The sequence below is a fragment of the Crocuta crocuta genome, unplaced genomic scaffold (genome assembly GCF_008692635.1).
Source record: "Crocuta crocuta isolate KB4526 unplaced genomic scaffold, BGI_CrCroc_1.0 scaffold149, whole genome shotgun sequence".
Lineage (NCBI taxonomy): Eukaryota > Metazoa > Chordata > Mammalia > Carnivora > Hyaenidae > Crocuta > Crocuta crocuta.
The window spans coordinates 6333930-6344349 of NW_027551561.1; the positions used below are offsets into that span (position 1 = coordinate 6333930).

General features: G+C 49.2%; 1 non-coding gene across 1 annotated transcript; it reads left to right on the forward strand.

Moving 5' to 3' along the window:
- Nucleotides 1-5033: 5033 nt before the first annotated feature.
- TRNAT-CGU (transfer RNA threonine (anticodon CGU)) lies at nucleotides 5034-5105 on the forward strand. Its single transcript has one exon. It is a non-coding gene; the product is annotated as a tRNA-Thr (tRNA).
- The last annotated feature ends 5315 nt before the right edge of the window (nucleotides 5106-10420 follow it).

A 10420-nucleotide genomic window follows, 5' to 3' on the forward strand; every position in this document is an offset into this window, starting at 1 on the left:
CAAAGCTGCTTGCAGCAGGAACCATTGTTTTCACCATTTTGTGGTCAGGGTGGTAGTTCCTCTGCTTCAGCCGAAGGGTCCACCGGGCTGGGAGGTCCAAGATGCCCACACTGATGTGTCTGGCAGGTGGCGCTGGCTTTCAGCTGGGAGACTCTCCTTGCCTCTCCCCCTCTGGCAGCCAGACTGCCCTCCCCCCACGGGGGTCTCGGGACAGGGCACTAAGATACCACACAGGCAGAAGCTGCAAGGTGTCTGGAGACCCAAGCTTGGGATTTTACACAGTATCACTTTTGCCAACAGTCTACTGGTCAAACCAGATGGCCAGCCCGTGTCCAAAGAGGAGGGCGCAGACTCTGCCTCTGGATGGGGAAAGCCGCGAAGAACGTGACGCCACGCCTGTCTATTTAAAATGACAACCAGGGGCGCCTGGGTGGCTCAGTCGGTTGAGCATCCGACTCTTGGTTTCGGCTCCTCTGGTCCTGATCTCACAGCTTCATGAGTTTGAGGCCTGCATCTAGCTCTGCGCGTTGTGGAACCTGCTCGGGACTCTAGTCTCCCTCTCACACTGCCCCTCCTCTACTCACCCTGTCTCTCTCAAATAAACTTTAAAATAGGGGTGCCTGGGTGGCTCAGTCAGTTAAAATGTCCAACTTTGGCTCTGGTCATGGTCTCGTGGTTCAGGAGTTCGAGCCCCGCATCCGGCTCTGTGCTGACAGCTCAGAGCCTGGAGCCTGCTTCAGATTCTGTGTCGTCTTCTCTCTCTCTGCACCTCCTCTACTTGTGCTCTCTCTCTCTCTCAAAAATAAATCAATGTAAAAAAATGTTTTAATAAAAAATAACATTTTTACAACCCTCCTACCCACCTCTGGAATTTCCTATCCTTCTTCCTGGCTTAATGTTTCTCCCTAGTGCTTTTCATCAGCTGAAAAACTGTATGTTTGGCTTATTTTATTTTATTATTTTTTTTATAAATATATATTTTTTAATTTTTTATTTCTAGGAGAGAGAGAGAGAGAGACAGCGTGAGCAGGGGAGGGTCAGAGAGAGAGGCAGTCACAGACTGAAACAGGCTCCAGGCTCTGAGCTGGCAGTCAGCACAGAGCCCGACGCGGGGCTCCAACCCACGAACCGCGAGATCATGACCTAAGCGAAAGTCGGACGCTTAACCGACTAAGCCACCCAGGCGCCCCTGTGTGGCTTATTTTAGAACGGAAGCTCCATTAGGGCAGGGATCTGTGCTGCTTAGTACATCGCTATAGCTCCAGCACGGAGTCTAGCACATGGTAGATGCTCCGTGAGGAGCTGCTGAAGGAATCCATGATGGGCTGCTTGTACTACTGCGCTGTACGGAAGTGGGGATGGCCTGATTTTTGCACCTTAGGGGTCCTGTGTGCTGGAACCAGCTCTCACACCTTGGTTAAGTTTCATGGCATCTTTGCCAATGCAAACAGGTCAGTATTAAAAACAGTACATATGTAGGCCCCTGGGTGGCTCAGTCGGTTAAGCGTCCAACTTTCGCTCAAGTCATGATCTCATGGTTTATGGATTTGAGCCCCGCGTTGGGCTCTGTGCTGACAGCTCAGAGCCTGGAGCCTGCTTCAGATTCTGGGTCTCCCTGTCTCTGCCCCTCCCCTGCTCATGCTCTGTCTCTCTCCATCTATCAAAAATGAATACACCTGGGGCGCCTGGGTGGCTCAGTCGGTTGAGCGTCTGACTTCAGCTCAGATCATGATCTTACGGTTCATAGGTTTGAGCCCCGCGTTGGGCTGTGTGCTGACAGCCAGCTCAGAGCCTGGAGCCAGCTTCAGATTCTGTACCTCCCTCTCTCTCTAACCCTCCCCTGCTCATGCTGCCTCTCTCTCTCTCAGAAATAAAACATTTAAAATTTTTTTAAAATTTTTTTAAAAAATGAATAAACCTTAAAAAAATGTTTACCAAAAATAATAATAATAATGGTACATAGGTTTAGAAAACAGAAGCTAGATCACATACTTGTGGCGGCTCATACCCGGAAGGAGACAAGACCTGGCTCCTGGGGCGACCAGCTAAGCAGTGGACCTGGACAGACCCACAGTGACCCCACCAAGGAGCAACGCAGTGCAGCCCAGGCTTGGCTGCGACTCACAGCAGAGGGTCAGAGAGCGAAGTTTGTTTTGTTTTGCTTTTTAAGTGCTTTTACAAAATAAACTTTTTAGGGCAGTTTTGGGTTGGTAGCCAAATTGCGTGAGAGTTCCTCTTTTGCCCTTCCCCAGGCACAGCTTGCCCCACTGTCGACATCTGGCACCAGAGTGGTACATGTCCCAGTCGATGAAATGATCCATCTAGAAGGATGTGGGCAATGTTCATCCCACAATGGTCAGTGAGAAAAATCAGGCCACCGTGAAATATACATGTGAAGATATGCATCTGGCCCTCCTGTGGTATACAACCTCGATTGCCTCAAACTCACAGGTTTAAAAAGCTATTCTTTTATATGCCATTAAAGAGGGAAAAAATATTGCCCATAAGACTCCAACTAATCCGCTGCCATCCTGATTTCTAGTTTGCTGAAATGTGAGAAAAACCCCTGCATCTGAAGATAAATACATTACAGTGTGTATTTCACACATTCTCCTCTTCGTGCTCTTAAAACCTTGCCTGCTTCTTTGGCAAATGGGTTGTTGGGAAAGCTGGATGGCAGAAAGCATGAAGTTGGCTGCTGACCTTATACCACCTACAAAAATGAGCTCAAAATAGAATAAAGAGCTAAACACAAGACCTGAACTGATACAGCTCTTAGAAAAAAAGAAAAAATAAGGGAAAAGCTTCACGACATTGGATTTGGCAAGGATTTCTCAGAAATGAGACCAAAAGCACAGGCAACAAGAACAAAAACCAACAAACGGAGCTGACGACGTCAAACCTAAGACTTCTGTACTGCAAAGGAAACCACCAACACGACTGAAAAATCAACCTACACAAAGGGAGAAATTATTAGTAAACAAACGATCTGTCCAATAAGAGATTGATATCTAGGATACAAAAAGAACTATGACCCAACAATAAAAAACAAATAACCAGAATAAAAGGACTTGAATAGACAATTTCTTCGAAGATCTACAAATGGCCAACAAGTATATGAAAATACTCTCTACATCAAAATCAGAAAAATGTGAATCCTACCACAGTGAGATCCTATATCATACCCATTAGGATGATCGCTACAAAAAAAAAAAAAAAGTATTGGCACAGATGTGAACAAATTTGAACCCTTGTGCACTGTTAGTGGGAATGTAACGTATGGCATTTCCTTGAAAAAAAATTAAAAATAGAATTACCATAGGATTCAGCAATCCCTCTTCTGGGTTACAGATCCCAAAGAACTGAAGACAGGCTCTCCTATTTGCATACCCATGGTCACGGCAGCGCAACTCACCACAGCAAAGGGATCTGAGTCACCTAAATGTCCGCTGAGGAACGAATGGATTTACAAAACACAATGAAATATCCTTGAGCTTTAAAAAAAGCTCGGGCACCTTATGCAAGTGAGGTAAGCCAGTGAAAAAAGACAAAAAGGTATACGGGACCCTGGGCAGTCAAACTCTGAAAGGCAGAAAGGAGCACAGTGGTTTTCAAGGCTGGGAAGCTGCTGGGAGGGGCCGTCACTTACTGTTTGGTGGTAGGTTTCAACAAAAATTCCATTTGTTGCACAATAACGTCCACAGGGCAGACACTGCACTTTTAAAGGTCAAGATGATAAAACTGTGTGTGTGTGTTTAGCACACACAAAAATAGCTTTCCTGGGTTTCCCCAAGTCTCCACGATGTATACTTTTTTTTTTTTAAAGTCCTATAAATCAGCAAGAATGACTCTGGCAGTGGTGGTGGAAGGGAGAGCAATGGTGTTATTGGTCTGATGTGTGCGCCCCTTCCTCTTCTCTCCCCCACCCCCACCCCACCCCACCTCTCCTGGAACAGACGCTGTCGCCACAGGCCAAAGTCGGACCGAGGGACGTAATTGCCTTTAAAAACTTTTTTAAACAAAATACAAGATCTACAAAAAAGTATACAAAAAAGCCTTTAAAAAATTTTTTAAACAAAATGGCAAGATCTACAAAAAAGTATACAGGATCATAATAAGCACCCATATTCCCACCATTTCAGCTTTTTGCCTGTTTCAGAGAATAGAAACCAAACATTGCCAACAAAGTTCCTTTTGTCCCCTACCCCCAGCCGGTCTCCTCCTCTCCTTTATATTTTACTACTTTATACTTTTACCTACTGTGTACGTCTTGCCCTGTAATCGATGGTTTGTATTGTCCTATATCCTGCTTTTTAAACTCACGTGTGGTTTTGCGCACGACCTATGCGGAGAATCACTCCTTTGACTCTAGATCATTCCTTTTAATAGTGGCCCACTGTTGTTGCCTGGCACGGACAGACCATCAGCCTCCTCCATCCAGGTCGCCTTTCAGGTTCACTCCCACTAGCACTGTCGCCACGAACATCCCGGGGGGCGACATCTCGTGCGCCCACGTCCGTTCCTCCTGGACAAGGCCATCTTGTCTAAACAGATTTATCAGGAGTCTCCCGTGCCAGGGTTTGAAGGGCAAGAGCGGAGCGTGAACCAGCCGGGAAAGGCTATCCTTACACAGACTGCCGCTTCTGCGTGGTCAGCGAGGGAAGGTCCCCTCCCCTCGCCCCAGAAGCCTGGCCCTCATTCCCCCACCCGGCTTCCTGCACGTTTCTCCGAGGCCAGGACCGTCCAGGCCTGCACCGCCCTTCTGGCCCCTGCGGCTCCCGGTGTGCNAAAAGACCCGGCCAAGGTCACAGGGCGGCGCGCGGACGCCGGACCTGGCTCGCTCGCGGCCGCGGTATCCGCTTCCGCTCGCGTCGTAGCGAGCAGCGGTCGTGGTTTTTCTCCGTCTGGGCTCCCGGTCCCGCCGCCGCCACCCCTTACACCCNCGGGGGCGGGGCCGGAGGCGAGGCTCCGCCCTTCCCGCGCCTGCGCCGCCTACCCTCCACTGAGAGCTTCCACCGCTCGCTCGGCTGTCAGGCGCGGTGGCCAAGTGGTAAGGCGTCGGTCTCGTAAACCGAAGATCGCGGGTTCGAACCCCGTCCGTGCCTGGGGCTCGAGGTTAGGGTTTGGCGGTGGGGCTCTGTAGTCCCCACGTGCGCCGTCCCTTAGCTGCGCGGCATTTTTTACTTTTCATAGTCCTTTCTGGCGTCCTCCAGTCCTGCCCCTCCCCCACGCTGTGCAGCGCGGGCGGGGCCTTGCCGGGGCGCTGGGGCTCGCGGGACCGCAGGTGACGGCCCGCTTCGCTGGCGGCACGTCTCCACGCAGCCCCACTCCCTGCCGCACTACGCTGGCGGGACCCTCCTGGGGTCCCTGTGATACCGGTTGGGACACTGACACCCCAGGTGGAGGGCCCACGTGAGGCACTGACGTTGCCCCGGGGGGGGGGGGTTGTGTGAGGGGGCTCAGGCGTCGTCTTGCTTGTCTTCAGGGTGGGAGAACTTTCCAGAAAGGACTTTGGAATTTCTGGAGCGGTGTTTCTGGTTTCTTTTTGTTCCCTGGAAGGTGAGTTAGCCACCCGTGCTTACCGCCTGCATCTTGTTTAGGAAGCCAGTCAACCACATCGCTCAGCTGGTGGGCGCTTAGTGCTTTCCCAGCCCTTGGAACTGACAGTTTGAGTCTGGTGCCTGTCTGTGTGATCTGTTCCTTCTGGCCCCCTAGCCAGTTATGACACTCCCCGAGTCATCTCTAGGATAAACAGCCCAATTGAACATGACATGATGTTGAGTGCCTCTAATTTCTGAGCCACTCAGCCTGTCTCCTTTAATTGTGATCCTCGGCAATGAAAATACTACTCCAGAGACAGTTTCGTGAATGGAGCTTCGGCTCCCTCATTCCATGTCCCATACTTCTCTTAATGTGACCCCAAATCATGTTACCTTTCCAGTTCACCATGGGGAGTTTCAGGTGGACTGAATGTCAGCAGAGTCTCTGAGGGGATGTCTAGGGTTATCAGAAGACAGAGTATGGGGCCCTGGGAACAGGGAAGTATATTGATCTTTTCCCTAAGGTTCCAATAAATGGAAGAAATGCTCTTGGCTTTTGAAGGGAATGCTGAGCTAGGGATTCAGTGTTAACATGGGATTGTTAGTAAATGCAAATTGGGACAGATTCTAGATATTCAGAAATAGGAAGAGGTAAAGGTCCCAAACTACTAGATGTTGCCTTGAATCTTACCCCTTAAATTGGACTCCTGATGAGAAGGAACTCCACAGTTAGACGTTGGGTCTCCTGTAGAAGCTGGAGCAGTGAATTTCACCCGTATAGAGGTGGTGGCAATGAACCAAGCCAAAGTCAGTAAAAGAAGGTCAGGGTACAGAAGAGGTCAACATCCAGATGTCGGAGGAAACACGGGCCCCCAAAGGTAAAGGGCCGGAGACAAGGATCAAGTGTGGATCCTGGGTCAAGGCGGGTGAGGGGAGATGGAGGTGCAGGAGGGTCGGAGCCACGTACTGGGATGGGCCCCTGAGTAGAGGTCTTGCTATTACCGTGAAGGCCCGCAGGTATCTACACTCACCTCGGTGGGGCTAGGTACCGGTCATTGGCTTAAAGGGTGAGAACACAGGCAGAAAGGGATACCTATGTTGAGTTTATGGCCTGACCTCTCTTAAATCACTCACATACCCTGAACTTCAACTTGTCACAAAATTCAAACGTTGGAAGAGAGGTTTCCTAAACACCTCGTGGCCTGAAATTCTGTTTCTGCCGCAGAGCCAGGACCTCGGGGAAGCAAGGGGGCCTCGAGCTGTCCCGCCCGTCTTTCTCATGGCTGCCGAGGTGGCGAAGAATCCTAGCCCCTTTCCTGGGGGGGCTTGGTCAGCATGACCTCACGATGAGACCTCTAGGATGCTGGTCCCGCCATCCAGAGGGTTACAGAGTCAGTTCTCCCTGATGGGCAGGGGAAGAGCTTGTAAATTTCCTTCTTCTCCTTCACTTGAGTCTGTCTGTCTCCTTTGTGACGTGCAGCACCGAAGATACTACTCCAGAGATCATTTCACAGACTGCCGGTTTCTCATCCCACTCAGACCTGGCGCGTGCTCCCCGCCAAGATCTAGATCAGAGGCCCTGCCTCTGGCACTCCAGCTTGAGAGCCACGTAAGCCGACGACCATTTGTGGGCAGCTAAAACCTCCAGGATATTTTTAAAAATATAAACCACTTTAGGGCAGGCCTCTTCCTTCCTGTACATGAAATATTATTTAACTTAAAAGCAGAATTTGGCAAGTAGATCTGTTTTGCCTCATGCTGTCAGTTTGAATCCAATATTCCAGCCTCGAGAGATGTATTTTTAAATCTTTCCTTGTGCAATCAAACACTGGTTTGAAAGCCCCATGAATCAGGTCAGTGTCTTCATGAATTATACGAAGAATACGACTCAGGTCAGAGAGCCTCGCCAGACACCCCAGAAACCTCTTTTAATGTGTCCCCTTCTCCGTACAGCCCCCCGCAGCCAGAAGTAATCATACCCGCTACTTTTATAGTTGCCACTTACTTGCATTTTTATAGTTACCACTTACTTGCATTTAAAAATTATTTTTTTTAATGTTTTATTTTTTTATTTTTTTATTTTTAGGAGAGAGAGAGAGACAGCGTGAGCAGGGGAGGGTCAGAGAGAGAGGGAGTCACAGACTGAAACAGGCTCCAGGCTCTGAGCTGGCAGTCAGCACAGAGCCTGACGCGGGGCTCGAACCCACGAACTGCGAGCTCATGACCTAAGCAAAAGTCAGACGCTTAACCGACTGAGCCACCCAGGCGCCCCTTAAAAATTATTTTTAAATGTTTGTTTATTTTTGAGAGCGAGCGAGCATGAGATGGGGAGAGGCAGAGAGAGAGACAGAGAGAATCTGAAAGCAGGCTCCAGCCTCTGGCACAGAGCCTAATGCGGGGCTTGAACCCACGAGCTGTGAGATCATGACCTGAGCCGAAGTTGGATGCTTAAAGGACTGAGCCACCCAGGCGCCCCTTGCATTTTTTAAAAATGTTTTCATGTTTGTTTATTTTGAGAGCAAGCACGCACATGCACCAGTGGGGGAGGGGCAGAGACAGAGGGAGACAGAGTATCCAGAGTGGGCTCTGCACTGTCACTGTCAGCGCAGAGCCCGATGCGGGGCTTGATCTCATGAGCCTGTGAGATCGTGACCCGAGCTGAAACCAAGAGTCAGATGCTTAGCCGACTGAGCCACTCGGGCGCCTTTGTTCATTTTTAAAACTGCTGTATCTTTTACGCCCTTTTCGTTTCAATCACTAGGATTATCTGCTTTCATTTCCTTGCAATGTAGCCGTTGAGGAAGCTGGCCAGTTTGACCTGTAGCGTTTCCTATAGTCTGGACTTCGCTTACTGCGATCTCTTAGTGTAGTTAAACAAGCCCTTGGTACGTTCTGCAAATGAGCAGTCACATCCGGACAGTGGGTCAGAGTCAGGTTCGATCTCTTTGGCATGACTCAGGTATCCTCTCCACTGAGAAACCTCTGATTCCCCCAGGTAAGAGGTGACTCACCTCCTCGGAGGCATCTCTGTGTGTCTCCCCACATGGCTGGGAGGCCCAGTGTCTCACTCCTGTCTGGGTTTTCAGCACCTGATACAGAGATAGAGCCCTGGTATAAGAGAGGTCCCTATTTGGAGGGTTGGGGAAGTCTTCTCTGAAGAGGTGAGGTCATGGCTGTGCTCCGGAGAATGAGTAGGATTTCGCCAGAGCACCACAAGATCTTGCGTACTTCTGCCCTCATTCAGTCATTTTTAAAAAAGTTTTGTTTTATTTGCTTTTAGAGAAGCAGAGAGTGTGAGTGAGGGGAGAGGCAGAGAAAGAGGGAGAATCTCAAGCAGGCTCCACACTGACAGCACAGAGCCTGATGCAGGGCTCGAACTCACAAACCATGAGGTCATGGTTTGAGCTGAAATAAAGACTCAGATACTAATCCAGTTGATCCAAGTGCCCCTCAGTCATCTCTGACACTCAAATACCATGTCCAGGTTGAAGCTAACAAGGTACTTTTTCTCCCCCATGATCCCTCTAACCTTGCACATAAAATAGAATTTCGAATTAAGAAACAAAACCAGAGTGAGTATTTTTTTTTTTAATGTTTGTTTTTGAGAGAGAGACATAGCTCAAGCAGGGCAGGGGCAGAGAGAGAGGGAGACACAGAACCTGAAGCAGGCTCCAGGCTCTGAGCTGTCAGCGCGGATCCCAACTCAGGGCTCAAACACGTGAACCATGAGATCATGACCTGAGATAAAGTCAGATACTTAACTGACTGGGGAACAGGCGTCCCCAGAGTGAATACTTATTAGCAAGCACGAAAGGTCTAACCCCAGTCTTGGTGACAAAAGTTACCAATTCGGAATTATGAACTGATGGGAATGAAAATGACCATCCAATCCTCATTTTCTTATAGTCACAGAAACGAGTAAAGAAAGGGAAGCGATTTGTTCAAGGTTGTCCAGAGAGCTCTACCTTTAACTTCTAGATTACGCTCTTCCACGTAATCAGAGTGATTCTGTTTGGAAATGTCATCTTCCTTATTATTTGACCGGCATCCAGGAGATGGCCCACCTCTTTGCCAGCCTGTGAGCCTAACAGGTATTTTACCTGCCTAATATTCACCCTGATCAATTGGTGAGACAATTGAGAGACAAAAATCACAGGCTTGATCATACTACTCAGGCTGTAGAGGCAGGCGAGGAATGTAGACACACATTGCCAACGGTGTGTGGAATCGGACTAGCAGGTGACGGACTGCTAGCTCCTCTGGACCAGGGGCTCTAATGTCATCCAGACCCTTAACCTGCCCATTGAAAGCCTGGGTGACAGGGCTGGGACTCCGGGCCAGTAGGGCTCCCTATGTGACCTAACTTCCCACGCTGTCAGCCTCCCTCCTGAGGTCAAGCTCAGAGCATCAGACTTCCTGCCTCTTCCCTAACCCCCATCATGCAGGAAAACTGAACCCAGCTTATAGCACTGTCTTGGCATCGCTGACATATTATTACACCTGCAAAGAATTGACCCCTTTCTGGGGAATTTACCCACCTGCTGCTGCTTGTGGGCAAGCGTTGTATTTCCTCAAGTGACCTAGATAGATAAAGGAGTTCTTTTCATGTTGGCTGAATGAATGAAGGTCAACAACAGTAAGAAAAAAAGAAAAAAAAGTCAGCAACTTCTCTTCCTACAGTTAAGGAATTGCAAAGCCAGGAGAAACCACAGAGAAAATCCCATGCCAGTTTGGTCAGTGATGAGAGAGAGACCCAGGGGCGGAGAATAACAGATTGAAGGTGACACGGGTGTGAGGAACTGAAACAGGTCCCCAAATGTTGACAAGACCAGGGATCCCCGGTGTGGCTTTTCTACAGTAAAAATTTTCTGCCCAGCCTG